This window comes from Heptranchias perlo, chromosome 29, assembly GCF_035084215.1.
Source record: "Heptranchias perlo isolate sHepPer1 chromosome 29, sHepPer1.hap1, whole genome shotgun sequence".
Classification (NCBI taxonomy): domain Eukaryota; kingdom Metazoa; phylum Chordata; class Chondrichthyes; order Hexanchiformes; family Hexanchidae; genus Heptranchias; species Heptranchias perlo.
In genome coordinates, this window is record NC_090353.1 from 27,035,558 (window position 1) to 27,050,004 (window position 14,447).

The 14,447-nt window shown below is 42.4% G+C and overlaps 1 long non-coding RNA gene across 1 annotated transcript in view; it reads left to right on the top strand.

The window, feature by feature from the left end:
• Positions 1-4,186: 4,186 nt before the first annotated feature.
• Positions 4,187-14,447, top strand: part of LOC137299778 (uncharacterized) — a 55,897-nt gene continuing 45,636 nt past the window's right edge. The window contains exon 1 of the long non-coding RNA XR_010957981.1: positions 4,187-4,593. This is a non-coding gene — a long non-coding RNA (uncharacterized lncRNA). The remainder of the gene's footprint in view (positions 4,594-14,447) is intronic.

Below are 14,447 nucleotides of genomic sequence, written 5' to 3' on the forward strand. Positions count from 1 at the left end.
AAACCAAACCAAAAATACACAGAACGAATACAGGAGTTTGTTTATTATCACAACATGGTTTGATAGGATCAAAATGCCAGAAATATGGGGACAGTTGAATCTTGTTTAATATACAAACTGTTTACTGTCTAAAGCTTCGTCGTATTAGTCACCCCACATGACTCAATTTCTCTCCACTCCGGTTCTGCTGTGATTTCAGGGCTGTCGCCAGCGTTCTTACAAGACCTCAATGAAACCTGGGTTAAAATTCTTTCCACGTGACAGAGAGGATTTCTGGAAAAGCCTCCACAGGGAACACTGAAGCCACAGAGACAGAAATATGCATGCCACACACGGAATTGGTGAAAGTCAAATGTCTGCAAAGTGAGGAGGTCTCCACCTTAACTTTAAAATCTTTTAAAGGGTACAAAGTTGCTTCCTCCCTCAGTTTTCTCTCTTCAAGGCTCTGACTCGAATTTCCATTCTCTTGAAGGCACCGACTCTTCCTGGGGCATAATTCCCCAGGTGCAGGCAGCACTCTAATATATCACCCGTATTGTAACTCTTTTTGTGTGAAACTTGATAATGAGTATTTTCTGGCTATTTGACCATGGTGGGTATCACGGCCAAGCCAAATTCTGTTGTCCTGTGACATCCACACATGTGCATTTTTCAAAAGAGGTCACTAGATAACAATGATGAGCAGAAACCCTGGCTGATTTTCTTCCTCAGTTACCCAGAGGGACTAAGTGGCCAATGAAAGCACCTCAGCTGCTATCCCAGCTAACACTGACTGACTCAGCACGGACTGGGGATGCAGCCTGGGACCTTTTGGCTTAGCACTTCACTAGGTAATGCTTTTGCCTATTATGTTGTGGGGTTAGTTGGTGTACAGATTATTCACAGCGAACATGCATACCTGAATGGAATCTAATCTAGCATGGGAGGTCGTATGGTACCTCTCCAAAGTTTGGGTATCACAGAGTCAGCAGGCTATTCGAGAATGGGAGCCACTGCAGTCGAGCCTAAGCTGGTCCATCTGACACCTATATTTATGCACTATCACTGCAAATGGATCAGAAGCATGAATCCTGTCTGAATTTTCCCTTTTCTTAGTCTGGGTACATAGGCTAATTGTAATACTCTTACTCTGGTTACGTTTGGCTAACCTTCATGGTGTATATGGTTCAGTATCGCACTAAGTGCATTTACCCAATGAAAGAAAGAAAGGCTTGCATTTCTAAAGTGGCTTTCACAATCTCGTCTACATGTGTAAGTGGAGTTTCAGCCAGACTTCCGGGAAACTGGAGTGGTGGAGCAGGAGCAGCTCCAAAGAAATTCCTCGCCATGTTGTCATTTACTTGAAATTCCTACATTGTAATACAAAATTGCCATTTCTCCTGAGGGTTGGACACACAAACTAGATCTGAAATTATGAATAATCAATGGACTGTAACACAACGTGAATGACAGAAATCGTGAGAGTGAAAACTCAAACTTATTTTTTAATTTAATAGATACCTCTGTGAAGGGCCAAGGCCTATAGTGTGTGATACCATCAGGTAGAAAAAGGGTAAAAGAGGTGGAAATGAATCAGTAGTGAGTACATGACGCTGAGGTTGGTTTTAAACGCCTGAAGATTGTAAGTGTAAGGAAAGGCTGAGGGGGTTTAAAGGACCATCCAAACACCAAGAATTTTTGGAGCCTTAAAGATGTCCTGAAATAAAACTTATTTTTTTCATAGCAGGTACAGTTTAGTTTACCTTTTTGGACTTTACCAATTACCGGTTTGTTGTTGTAGTTCATTTAGTTGCAGACAGCGACTGCGCAGTTTATGCATTCCAGTGATTGTTTCTATTAAAAGACCTGTTAAGATCCATTTTATTGTATGCAGCTTCGTTAAGTAAAGGCCGCAGAAGATATTTATGTCTTAGTCTGCAAAACATTGCAAGCGTGATAAACTGTATCCTCTACCTCCCTGTGAGCTATGATTTTGTGTTGCCTTGTGACACCAGCTGGATTTCATTCATGATATTGTCAGTCATGAGTTATCTAGTGAGTTCCACGTGGAAATTAAAATCATATTTCATATTGAGCTATTGAGTATTTTGTATTTACTGTACAAGCTTATTTGGAGAGAAAGAATGCTCCCCCCAACACTCCCAACAGCATCGAAAAGAAATAAAACCAGTGCAGCAGGGGAGATAACAACACTAAGTGATTTAATGTGAAGTTTATAGCTTAGAAATTAGTTTTGGCAATATCAGTGAATGAGCACTTGATACGTTCATATGACACCCCCCTGTCCATTTAAAATGACCAGGTTAATGTCTGAATTAAAATAGCAGAGGAATGTCACACAAATGTATAAAGCACTCATCCATTAATATCCGACATAGTCCTTGTGTAGATAATTATTACGCTATAGCTGTTTGCTTGTATATTTATCTTCCTTTTATGTCTGGTTTTATTCACTGGTCCTTTAACACCCCGAGTCCAGCGTGGGCCATCAGATTCCAGTATACGCTAATGTTCTGCCAAATGTTTCCCAGTATGGTCAGGTTTGCCAGTTCCATTGCCTGTAATCTCCTCGTCACGTCACAGATGTTTAAACGATAACAGTGCACACACACATTTGAGTTAGATATTTTATCTGTAAACATTTACTTTACTAGGTTTACGACTGCCACCTCTCTAGTAAGACTACGCACTCTACAGGAAGTAGGTGCACTGTAGGACATTGTGGAAGGGTCTGCAGCTGCAGAGCTCTGACCCAAACACATGAGGCACCAGTCCAGCAGGACAAACATTATGTCATTGCACTGGGATTTCCCAGTGTTTGGGTATGAGTGGCAAACATCAAGGCATAGTCATTTAAATTCCAGGCCTTCCCTTCAAAATTCAGAAATTCCAGTTCACTTCTTTCCCATTTGCACAAAATGAAATTTAGTTTGAATCCTAAGGGCATTGATTGGTGAGGAATGACAAACTATTCAGCCTATTCATTGTAATCCACACCTCCAGGAATCAAAAGATCTGTTCAATGATTTTGTCACATCTCTGCTCAGAATCTAAAGCACGGAAACAGGCCCTTCGGCCAACTGGTCTATGCCAGTGTTTATGAATCATTCGCGTCTCCTCCCATGCTAATTACTCCTTCCCACCTTGCCCCACATATCCCTCTATTCCCTTCTTCCTCATGCATCTAGCCACCCCTTAAATGCAACAATGCTATCTGCTTCAACCACTCCATGTGGCAGCGTTCCACATTCTCACCACACTCTGTGGAAAGAAATTCCTCCTAAATTCTTTATTTGATCCGTTAGTGACTATTTTATATTTATATCCCCTTGTTCTGGACTCACCCACAAGTGGAAGCAATTTCTCCGCATCAACCCTATCGAACCCCTTCATAATTTTAAAGAGTCCTATCAAGTGTCCTCCTGGTCTTTTCTATTCCAGAGAAAAGAGCCCCAGGCTGCTCAATCTTTCCTGCTAGTTGCATCCTCTCAATTCTGGTAACATACTTGTAAATCTTATCTGCACTTTCTCTAGTGCTTCAAAATCCCTTTTGTAGTATGGTGATCAGAACTACATGCAATACTCCAAGTGTGGTCTAACCAAGGTTTTATATAAATTTAGCATTATCTCTCTGCTTTTGTATTCTCTTCCTCTAGAAATGAACCCCAGTATTTGTTTGCAATCGTTACTGCCTTATCAACTTGTGCGGCTACTTTTAGTGATCTATGTATCTGTATTCCCAGATCTCCTTGTGCCTCTACCCAATTTAGTTTCTTACCTTCCAAGGAATAAGCGGCCTCCTTTATTTGTCAGACAGCTCATCGCACTGTGGGTCAGAGAAGTGCAAGAATTCAGTCTATTTACATCAGCTTGATTTCCAGTTGTTTCAGAACTAGTGATAAACGACGGCCAGTGTGGGGAGAAGCAGGATTGGAGTAAATAAATTCTTACTGTTTAAATGGTGCATTTTGAAATCAGATAGCTGTAAGTGTTGAGCAAATACAGGTCTATAACTGTGTGGATTTATAACTGTGCTGTAAACAAAGCTTTAAATGGATAATTATTTGCCAGCAAGTGCAAACTTCAATTCCAGATTCAATGTTTAAACTGTAGATGTCTTTCCTCTATACCCTATAAGACTATGATCTAACAGTGGCTATGTGAAGACCCAGTCAACCAATTTGGTAATTTAGATTTGAAGATCCTTGCACAATGCTTAAGGCTCAATTGGTAAGAGCACTGCTGTGTGAAAATGAGTCATGCAAACCATGAAGATCCTGGATTCAATCCCCAGTCTGTGCTGAGTTAGCAGGTCTTGGCGAGTGTGGTAATAGGAACACTACAATTGCTGCGTAAGGGAAAAAATCAGCCAGGATTCCCATTCCTAGTCACTATCCAATGTCTCCTGTTGGAAAGTGCACAGCTGTGGAAATTGGATGGGTTTGACTGGAACGATCTCTGTTGTTTGAAAGTCTGCTGCTGCTTACTGCCTCACCATACGTATGAAGATTGGTCAAATGGACAGGCTAACTGCAATGGGACTGCAAGTCAATATAAGTCAACACCTTCAGGAGAGATGGGGAACAATTGAAGGTAACAATCTCTTTTTAAAAATGTAAATTCCTAACAATCAAACTGGGACCGTCCAATTTTGAATTTTGTCATTTGTTAAAAACACAAAATTATAATTTGGCATCAAAATAGTGTCATTTACTACATGATCCCTTAGTGATAACGTTTGTTGCAGGCACGGAAACACTGGCTGAATTTGTAGCGTTATGCCACATTATTGCAGCACAGTCACATGGCCTCCTCCCGACCATGTGTACTTCTCAATGTTTGCAGTGTTATACACAAAAGAGTAAACAACATGTGAACTGGACTTGAGGGAGGGCAGTGAAGGAAAAAACTATGGAATCATTTAACAAACAATTAGCTGCTGCGATGGGAGAACTGTAGATTCTATATTGATGCTTGAGGTAGGGTGAGCCCAATTATCCTTTCTTATCCATATCTACCTTGTGAATCTTATGATTAACTGGATTTTTCAAACTCTGTTCTAGCAGATGCTATAGGACCTGTATGGCCATAGGTAGGTCTTTTCTCTGTACACTACAGTGTTAGACCAACACATTTTAAAACCAGAAAAATAACAGTGGGACAGGAAACAGCAGACCTTATGATTGTTTGTAGGGGCAGGCAACATTTTTCTCAAGCTTGAATAAATGGCAGGCAAGGACATTTAACCTTCCCACCTGAGGGAAATGTTATGAAGGTGAAGATTCAGCCAAGTGCTGAAGAACACGAGGCATAGCCAAACTCGTGCAGGATTTAAAGACTGCAATACACCACAAAAGATTTAGGTTATCATTAACACTTGATAACATGCCAGTAAACTAGATGGGGATGATCATCACGAGAGATATCCTGGAAACGATAGTGAGTTGGATGGACTGGCTCCGTGAACCCGACCTTGTAAAATTGTCGAAATAGTTGCATGTTGGAGGTGGGGTCAATTGCTCAGCATATACTTCGTTGGTTTTTACAATTACGTATACGTAGCGACTGTACTTTTCTGTTTAAGTGAATGAGTTATCTGACGTTATTGAAATTATGGACAGTAGGACCTTTCTCGCCTGTATCAAGCAATATTATATTCCAATATTAGCTCTTTAATTTCTCATATCTATAATCTTGGGGCATGATTTTAGCAAGGTGCACGGTGGGTGGGAGGGGTATTCCTGACGGGAAACCAGGAAGTACCCGGATGTCCTTATGATTTTGACATAAGGACATGTTTTATTTTTTGTACATTCCCCGTTTGACAGGCCAGCCTGATTGACAGGGTGGCCTCAGTCGGACGGGAGAAGAGGAAGGAAGAGGACATGAACAGATAAGTGTTAGATGGGGTGGTGGGGTGGGGGTGTCATTGGAGGGGGTGTCATTGGAGGGGGGTCAGGGGTCATCAGCGGGATTAGTCATCGGGGGTCAGGGTCACCGAGGAAGTTGGGGGTCAGTCATTGGGGATCATCGGGGAGGGGGTTCAGTCATCAGCAGTCATCAGGGAGGGCTCAGTCATCGGAGGGGGGTCGGAGATTGTGGGGGGGTCGGAGATCATGGGGGGGTCGGAGATCGTGCTGGAGGTTCGGAGATTGTGGGGGTGGCCGTTGCAGGTAAGCTTGTTACGCCTGGGGGAAGCACTCCTGCTCCTCTGGGCCCACAAGCAGTGCTATAAAGTCACTTTACTGCAGTTTTGGGCTTTCTCACCTCCTCTCACGTGGCATGCAGGAGAAGGCCGGGGAATCCCGGTCTCCAGGGGTTAAAAGCAAAAAAATCTGTCAAAATGGAGGCCCGCAGCTTCCTTGAAAGCTTTCAATGACAACCCACCTCCTGAGAGTGGCTTGGTCGCCTGTCCCTTGACCTGCCTCCGTTAAAAGTGGAAGTGGGCGGATTGGGGGGCGGTTTTACATTTTCTAAATTTTTACTGCCCCCGCCCCCACCCCACGCATTTTTCCCATTTAAAATCATGCCCTTGGTGTTTTGTTTTTCAAGTTAAACCTCAGGGCACAGAGAATAATGTTGGATATGAAACAGTTTGGTGCAGAATGTGACCACTTCAGAACTGTATTGCATACTGTTGTTGCGCTGCTAATATTGTGCTACAGAGCTAAATGCTTTGGATCTCCTGCTACTTTGTGGCAAGTTTGAGCTACTGCATCTTAGTGTGTGTGTGTGTGTGTGTGTGTGTGCTTATAGATGGTATTTAAGAATACTCTACTGAGACAAATGACCAATATGTCTCAAGTTGTGGACATTGGTGAACATTTTATGCATATGATGTGATCATAGGCTACTCTCATGCAGGGATATTGTGATTGCTGTTTATGGATTCTATATCTTACAAAATATACAAAAATAAGCTTTATCCAGTCATGATGCATAAGTCGCATTACACAATGTAGATTTTGTTGTTGTAATTTTACCCTTATCTTACATCCTTAATCTCCTTTGTTATGTTGTCCCCCTTCAAACAAAATGGTGCCACGATTTTACCTGTGAAATTCTCCACACATGCTCTCAATGCCACCTCCTCTTGTCCAACAGAAGGTGCACCTAGCTGGCAGCATCATATTCTCTGTCGATTTCTCCTTGATTCACGCTAATTAGGGGGAATTTTAACTCCTCCGCCTGGCAGAAACCGAGCGGTGGGCAGTTAAAATGGAGCAGGAGACATATTTGCTGGTCTCTCGCCCTGGTCTTGTTCACTGCAATTTTAAATCCAAAGACTTGAGCACCTAATCTAGGCTGAGACCAAGGAAGTGCCGCCACTGTTTGCAATGCCGTCTTTCAGATGAGAAGCTAAACTCCATCTGCCCTCTAAGGTGGATGTAAAAGGTCCCATGGCACTTTTTGAGGAAGGGCATGGAAGTTCTCCTGGTGTCCTGGCCAACATTTATCCTTCAACCAACACCACTAAAAAAAAAATTATCAGGTCATTTTTCTCATTGCTGTTTGTGGGTCCTTGCTGTGCGCAAATTGGCTGCTGTTTTTTTTTCTACATTACAGCAGTGACTGTACTTCAAAAGTACCTCATTGGCTGTGAGGTGATTTGGGATGTTGTGAGATCATGAAAGGTGTTGTATAAATACTAGTTCTTTCTTTAACGAAAACCTCCATTGTGATGCTAGGAATAGAAGAGCTAGGAATTGCAGCCTCAACCTTCAGCAAATCTGCTGAATATAAGCAATAGAGCTCCACACACCATTTTTCCTGTCTGTGGAAGTGTCTCCCAATTAGTGTCATTGCTTTGAATTCTGATCCTTACACACAGCAATTCAGATGAATTAACCGTCACAAGGTAGCTGAGTTACTTGAGTGTGCATGAGGTTCTGGGAATTCTGTGACTTGGCCTGTGTCACCCAATATCTTCCTGGGTTCCCAACAACCACCAGGATTGTTGGCCTAATCATGGTGTAACCACTACTTGAATGACCTCGTCTTCTCTTTTGCTCTTTTCAACCTTGGCGGTACCCTGTACTATGGGTCTTGACCCTACTCCTGGGTTTTTGAAGTAAAAAAAAATCTACAACAAAGGCAATTACAAAAAATGTTCACACCCTTTTAGTAGTCACCTTGACACAGGAGGTTTTTGCCGTTAGAGGCTGAAAATCTACACTTGCAATAGTCCTAGTTCTGACCCCTGGGGAACACCACTGTATACCTTCCTCCAGTTTGAAAAACTTCAGGCACACTCCCGCCATAGATCTGATGGGAGTGCAGTCGAAGGGCTAGGAATTAGGCCATAACCTGGCCTTCTCCTTCACTTTCCACAGGGCCTTGTGTGGAGTGGAACCTCCATCCATGCCCCAACAAGGTCACCTGTTTCTGAGGGGACAACACCAGAGAAAGAGAATCCCAGGCCAGGGACTGGTAGAACAGCAGCAGCCTGGATACGAAATTAGCTAAGAGACAGGAAACAGAAAGTAGTGGCAAGTGGTTGTTTTTCAAACTGGAGGAAGGTATACAGTGGTGTTCCCCAGGGGTCAGAACTAGGACCACTGCTTTTCTGGATATATATTAATGACTTGGACTTAGGTATACAGGGCCCAGTTACAAAATTTGCAGATGACACAAAACTTGGAAGTGTAGTGAACAGTGGGGAGTATAGTGATAGACTTCAAGAGGACATAGATAGACTGGTGGAATGGGCGGACACATGGCAGATGAAATTTAACGCAGCGAAGTGCAAAGTGATACATTTCGGTAGGAAGAATGAGGAGAGGCAATATAAACTAAAGGGTACAATTTTAAAAGGGGTGCAGGAACAGAGAGACCTGGGGGTAGGGCAGGTTGAGAAAGCGGTTAAAAAAGCATAAGGGATCCTGGGCTTTATAAATAGCGGCATAGAGTACAAAAGCAAGGAGGTTATGATGAACCTTTATAAAACACTGGTTCGGTTATAACTGGAATATTGTGTCCAATTTTGGGCACCGCACTTTAGGAAAGATATGAAGGCCCTAGAGAGGGTGCAGAAAAGATTTACTAGAATGGTTCCAGGGATGAGGGACTTCAGTTACGTGGATAGACTGGAGAAGCTGGGCTTGTTCTCCTTAAAGCAGAGAAGGTTGAGAAGAAATTTGATAGAGATGCACAAAATCATGAGTGGTCCAGACAGAGTAGATAGAGAGAAACTCTTTCCATTGATGGAAGGGTCAAGAGGACCAGAGGACACAGATTTAAGGTGATTGGCAAGAGAACCAAAGGCGACGTGAGGAAAAACTTTTTTTACGCAGCGAGTGGTCATGATCTGCAACGCACTGCCTGAAAGGATGGTGGAGGTAGATTCAATCGTGGCTTTCAAAAGGGATTTGGATAAGTACTTGAAGGGAAAAAAATCTGCAGGGCTACGGGTAAAGGGCGAGGGTGTGGGACTAGCTGGATTGCTCTTGCAGAGAGCCAGCACGGCTAGACGGGCCAAATGGCCTCCTTCTGTTCTGTAACCATTCTATGATTCTATGATGTGCCTGGGTCATGGCCTGAACCCCTGAATCTAGGCCTGCATTGTTTTTTTATCATCTCACTTATAAAGGGACCAATGGACTACATTAAGCATGTTCCTGAGGGAGGACCAGAATCAATTACATTTGGTGGGTTGCCCCAACTGGCAGAAGACTAAGTTGTGCCCCCAATAACACGGGTGCCTGTCAGGATTATTAAAATGAGGGAACCTTCTCCTGACTCTGGAATATCCAGTGGGGTCAGTGCCAGAGATTCCCAGCAGGCCAATCCTGGCACATACACTGGGATCGAAGGCCCATGGATTCTTGGCCCCCTTGTGTTTTGCTGACAAGACAAACCAAAGCAATTGGTTTCCCTGAATCTACCCTGACAAATCCCTATATAATTTTAAAGACCTCAATTAGATCACACCTTAACATTTGAGGTAGAGGAAAAATTATGCAGTGATCACTGCTGGATAGTGTACATGCAACACATGTCCATCTTAAGACCTGGCTAACATTGTTACACAGAATAATTCATGTGTTTGCTTCTATTTAATTTTTATTTGCTGAAACTGTCAGTCGTCAAACATCCTACTCCAAGTCTCACCCACTGCCTGACTGGACTGTCCAAAAGCTGGCAACTTTGTGTGCAGTGTGGACTATGAGTGATATTTCTATAGGCATTTAAGAACATTAATCTGAGAAATTACTGTTGGTAATATTTGCGGTAGGATTCTTAATGCATTTGTATGACATTCCTTTGACAACTAATTTAACAGAGTCATTAGCCCATCTATAATATATTAATATATTGCATATTCCTGTTAATGTCACACTTACCCCATCACATTTTGTTAATACCACCTTTATTTTTATGAAACAACATATCCTCAGATGTGCTGTGAGCAATGCCACAGAAGACTAATAATGTCTGTGTCAAACTAGCAAAGAGGAATGTGTTAAGTATTTGTATCCTAATGGCACCAATAGTCATTTCTCGGCTTTTATTTTCATTACTGTCTAACATCACTTGCAGAGATTGTGAAAATAACAAACAGATGCATAATAAATAAATCCAAAAGGGTATCTCAATGCAGAAAAGATACAATCTGATTAGTCTGCCAGTACGCAATCATCTTTTTTGTTAGGCTAAGCGAATCTGGGCAATTTGGCCCCTTTAAAGGGCAAGTTCTTTGATTATTTGGGCTGCATTGTTTTCAAATGCACATGGTACTATTTCCTGTGAAATACTGTGGCAGTGATTCGTGGAATCTTTATCAAAGATGTCGTTTTTATGTTGCCCTCATATGCAGAAATTGAAAACTAGATGAAGATACCATGAAGCAATGTTACATTTTGGGTGAAAGAAAGCTGGTTCTTAAAAATATCGAAGATTGTTGTATCAAAAGAGTTACCACTTTATGCCGCCTTTATACTACAGGGTTTCCTCAAATGGCAAGCATGACATTGAAAACAACCTTAAATGTTAAAGACCCAGCACTAGTGATCCCAGAGATACCCAAATTATTCTTGAACAGGAGTTTTGTTTCTTCAAAGTAATGCTTCATGGCCCAGAGTGCAGGACACCACAAAGGGTGACAAGAGTACAGGACGAGTTCACCAATCCCAGGCACCCAATGGGAAGCTGTCTCAAAGGGAGTTTGGGTCAAAGAATTGGTGCTGTTTGTTTAAGCCCTATCTCTGACCCACACTCCCTTTAAGTGTAGTTCCCCACTAGTAGTGGAGGATCAGTGCATTTACCTGTAAAAGAGATGAGATAACTAGGGCAGTAGTGATTAAGTAGCACTAGGCCTGAAGAACAAGGAAGATAGAGAGTTCCAGTTTTGAGCTCCTAGCAAAGAGTGAGTTAAGAGTAGAGACTGTAGGATGGATCTTAATTTCAATACAGTGAAAGCACAGGGAGGAGAAAAAACATGAAGGACAATTTTGGAGGAACAAAAGGGTGAAGTTCAGAGGAACACATAGCAGCATTGATAAAAAATGGTGCCCCTAATTGAAAGTGCTGCCACAATCTTGGGTCAGCCAGACATCAGAAAGATCCAGGCCAGAATGATAAACTCACAAATGAAACTTTTCATTGAATTTGTTTTGTTGTGAAATCCATCCTGGGACAGATTCGGTGCCAACGGGAATCATGTCATTTACAGAACCACCTCCATTGGAAGAAACATAAAATATAATGTAAAGGGCCTCAAAAGTGCTACTCCAAGACAAATGGTCATCAGTAAATCTTTGAACTAGTAATGGTCCCCTTATGAAATAGAAAGCTTTATAGAGGTCTGTATGATGGATTTTGTTTTTCACAAGTGAGGTGAGCAAATTGTGAGCAATAAAATTCTGATTGAGTTATGGTCAGCCTTGTAAGTGGATTTTTTTTTCTGTAGTTGGGAAATGAAGAATAAACCATGTGGTAATTGTACAGCTCCATTATGACATATTATGATACAATTCCAATACCACATATCAGCGTGCTACAATGCACAAAAGTTTTAAAACTTGAATATATTCCTTAGATTTTTACCGTTAGATGTTCCTCTTTCTATTCTCAGTGGTTGGTCCCACCACCTATGTAGCAATAGTGACTTCATTTCAAAAATAATTAATTGGTTGTGACGCACATTAGGATGTCCCGAGGACGTGATAAGGTGCTATATAAATATTAGTTTATTCTGATGATCACAGCCATGCTTATCATGCTTTTTGTTCAACTTAGGACATCACCACTTGTGAGTAGTTCACTTGAAAAAGGAGGCATCATCATTTTGGTAATAAAATTTGTGGTCTGCAATATTATTTAAGAACTTTAAAAATATTTTTTCAATTTATTCTTGGGATGTGGATAATGTTGGTACGGCCGGATTTATTCCCTGGTTGTCCTGAAATGATGGGCCACCTTATTCAACTATTGTAGACCTTATGGTGATGGTACTCCTATGATTATGTTAGGTAGGGAATTCTGGAATATTGACCCAGTGACGATGAAGGGCCGGCAATATATGTCCAAGTCAGGATAGTGTGTGACTTGGAGAGAACCTGGAGGTGGTGGTGTTCCCATGACATTGCAGCTCTTGTTCTTCTCAGTAGTAGGGTTCACGGGGCTGGTCCTAATAGAAACTGTTAATTGTCAAGATTTTAAACATATATGTCACTTTGGGAATTCACTGTAAATGGTTCACTCAAATCCAAATGCCACTGTTTGCTTGTTCCTTGATTATTCTTTATCTTTGTGGCTTTCAAGAGCGCTCAGATCCCCTGAGAGCCTTGCTTGAGCCAGGAAGAAAAAGAAAAGATGATCTGAACTCTTCCACTGTAGTATCACATGGATTTTTTTTATTAAAAAGTTTCTATGAAAGAACAAGACCCATAAAAACAAAGAAAATCATAGAATTTCACAGCACAGAAGGAGGCAATTCATCTCGTTGTGCCTTTGGCAGCTCGTTGAAAGAGCTTTCCAATTAGTCGCTCTCCCCTGCTCTTTCCCTTCTTTCCTGCAAATTTTTCCTTTTCAAGTATTTATCCAATTCCCTTTTGAAAGTTGCTATTGAATTTGCTTCCACCACCCTTTCAGGCAGTACATTACAAGTATTGGTAAAGCAATGTTGAGCGCGGATTTTAAAAGCCCATTGTTGTATGAGAAAGGGAAAACAGGGAGAGGTAAGAAGTTATAGGGGGTGAAATTGGACTGTTTAGCGCTCATTTTTAGGCACTATGCGGCCAACTAAGCCTCGAAAATGGGGTCTGAGATGTGTGCCGGCGTGCAAACCCCTTTACCAAAATGGCCTCGTGCAAAAGTGTGCAGGAGGCCATCTTGGTAAAGGGGTTTGTGCGCGGACACCTAACGACTGCTGGCAACATGCAGAGTAGGGAAATTATGACGTGATCAGTGTGCAACTCTGATTTAAAGGGACCACTGTTATTTTGGAACTCCACACAATGCACTGTCTTAACCTCGCACAGCTGAACATGACTTAAAGGGCATGAAGGACCTCCCCCTCCACCACCACCACCAGCGGTTTTTAAAGGGATCATGCAGGAGTTACAGGTTATTTGCTGGATTATTTCTTATGGCTGCTGGTTCCCTATACTTGGATAAAGTTTCAATACTCTACAGGGAGTGGGCTGGCTGGCTGGCTGACAGGCAACAGCAACAGCACTGGTGGGGTGGGAGCAGGATTGCTGTCATCCTGAGAATGGACAGCAGGTTCGTGTTCCATGGAGCCACTGCCACTTGCTGCCTCTTGTTATGCACCACCTTCTCCTACAAGAAAGAGGGAAAAGTGTAACAGTGAGTGTCCTGCAAGATATTTGGGTGATGTGGCTGTTATGGTTGAATAGCTACCAGTGTGCATAAACTGTGAGTTGTGGGTGTGATGCTTGCAACAGTGCTAAGTGTGTGAGGGTGAGATAAAGCATATGATTTGAATGGTTGAGTACTGACTGAAAGAGGTTGTTGGTAGGTGGGTGACAGGGGTGTAATGAATTGAGCAGTCAATGAGGCTAATGGTGCAGTTGGTACGATATGCCACTTGTAGCTTGAACTGACTCACCTTGACTACTCATTTTAAATCATTGAACTTCTTCCTGCACTGAATTCCTGGCATTTACCTCCTCCCCTACTTCCTCCCACTGCTTCTTCAGCATATGTCTAAAGGGCTTCCTGCCCCCCTGCAGATACAGGATAGCTTTCCTTCTCTCCACCTCCAGTGCATCATCAGAGAACCTTGATGTGCACTGTCTCCCAGGCACAGCCATTCTTCAAAGTATCACAGCACAGATTCAGTTTTGAAAATGACTCCCACCACTTCGTGGAGCCACAATGCACCTCCCCTTTAAGAGATGCAGGCTGCCTATAAGAAGCACGAGCCAATTGCGATATCAGGGCCCCCTGCTGATGCGTACAGCCGATCAACAGCGCAGGTGGCG